We start from the raw sequence: 2060 nt of genomic DNA, 5'->3' as shown, positions 1-2060 counted from the left end.
TTCTGTTAATCACAGAGTCCACGACGTGGCCATACACTTGCCACGACGTGGACAGCCAAATTTTTTAATTTTAGTTTGTATTTAGTTTTTCTTATTTTAGTTCAGTTTTACGTTTTTAGTTTAGCAAGTTGCAGGAGTTCATGACCAGAAGCTCAAACACACACTTGGTGCCACCACTTGAAGATCCAGAGTCTGCACTTCACAAGAAAAAGTCGCCCTTACAAGAATTGAAGTCAGGCTTTTCTAGGAAGTCAGGGAAGAAGACAAGAGAGTCAAGTTCATCAGCGAAGCACAAGAGCAATATTGAGCACCTGGACCATACACCCGTGCAAACCGAGTCCGAATACGATACCGAGCCAGAATTTGAAGAACACACAAGTGAACCCGAGAACGAGCCAAGGAACGAGATGGCAACAATTGAAGAAATGACCATGGGAGCATACAAGAAGCGGATCCGAGAAGATGTGGGTCCCGGTTTAGTCCAACCCGAAATTCCTGCCACTGCCACATTCGAGCTGAAGGGACACATATTGACAGCACTGAAGGACATCCCATTTTTCGGGAAGGACCATGAGGATGCTTTTAAGCATCTAGACGAAGTCAGCGACATTGCGGATTACTTCAATGTCCCAAATGTCACCAGAAATACAGTCTTGCTTAGGATGCTTCCCATCACTTTCAAAGGAGCTGCTAAGAAGTGGTTAAAAGCACTCCCACCGGGTACAATCACCACTTGGGCTCAAATGCGTGAGCAATTCCTGGACCAGTTCTGCCCACCATCCAAGATAGCCAAACTCAAGAAGGCGATAGCCAACTTCGAGCAACAACCGGGGGAGTCACTATACGAAGCATGGGAGCGGTACAAGGGCTTACTCAGAAATTGCCCGCAACATGACCTAAATGTGCAGCAAGAGATGTCAATCTTTTATGATGGGGTCAATGTGATGACAAGACAACTCCTTGATTCTCAAGGACCGTTGACAAAGAAAAATACAAGGGAGGTCAAGGAGCTAATTGAAGAATTCGCGAAACACTCCCGCGAATACCATAACCCGAGGCAAGACGGAAGCAAAGGCGGTGGAGGGGCCCAAACGGAAGAAATTGCAGCTGTCATGGCCATGCTAAATAACATGGATCGCAGGATAACACAAATGGACCAGTCGATACATGCCATAAGAGTGGGGTGCGAGCGATGCAGTGGTCCACACTTGACCAAGGACTGCAATGTGGATGAATTTGGGAACAGAAAAGCTCAAGTGTGATACTCTAGTGGGGATAAGCTTGATGAGGACTGGAGAAAACCAAAGAGGGAGTGGCTGCCATATGAAGAGTATAAGAAGCAAAAAGATGAGAAGTTTAGGCAGACAGGTCGAGGCTTTTACCAAAAGGAGCAGCCACCAATTGAGAAGAAACCCGACCTAGAGACCATTTTGATGAAGTTTATGGAGGCTTCGGAAAAAATACATGATGCCACGGATTCCGCTATCATGGAACAACAAACATTGATAAAGAACCAGCAAGCCTCCATCCATAACCTTAAAGTACAATTTGGTCAACTAGCCACTTTAGTTCATGAAAAATTGTCCCCGAAGAATCCCGAAGTAAAAGCCCAATCTCACGTAATGGCCATCGATACTGAAGAAGATACAATATCTGAGTTCCTGGAGGCGTTGGAAGAAGAACCGCAGCAGCCCAAGAAATCAAGTGCTGAACCAGGAGCGCCACGACGTAGCACTCCTCTGGCCACGACGTGGCGCAAGTCTGAACAAAAATCTTTTGAGCCTATTGCAGATTATCATCCACCCATGCCATTTCCCACCCGCACAACACTTAGTCAACTGGAGAAGGAACATTTAGAGTTTGTGAAGCATGTGAAAGGGATTCCAATTAATACTCCCTTTGTTGAGTCCTTATCCAAAGCTCCCGGGAACCAGAAATTACTGCAAGACTTGATAGATACGCGAAGGCAATTAAAGAAGCAGTCTACAGTGATTCTAAGTGAGCAAACTTCAAAAGCTGTGATGGGAGAAACACCAGAAAAGATGGGGGATCCTGGACGC

The 2060-nt window shown here is 45.9% G+C and overlaps 1 non-coding gene across 1 annotated transcript; it reads right to left on the bottom strand.

Moving 5' to 3' along the window:
* Positions 1-791: 791 nt before the first annotated feature.
* LOC111903052 (small nucleolar RNA R71) lies at positions 792-898 on the bottom strand. The gene has a single exon (XR_002854030.2). It is a non-coding gene; the product is annotated as a small nucleolar RNA R71 (small nucleolar RNA).
* Between the last annotated feature and the right edge of the window lie 1162 nt (positions 899-2060).

The sequence above is a fragment of the Lactuca sativa genome, chromosome 2 (genome assembly GCF_002870075.4).
Source record: "Lactuca sativa cultivar Salinas chromosome 2, Lsat_Salinas_v11, whole genome shotgun sequence".
Classification (NCBI taxonomy): domain Eukaryota; kingdom Viridiplantae; phylum Streptophyta; class Magnoliopsida; order Asterales; family Asteraceae; genus Lactuca; species Lactuca sativa.
Note: the sequence above shows the minus strand (reverse complement) of the source record. Positions and strands in the feature narration are given on the sequence as shown.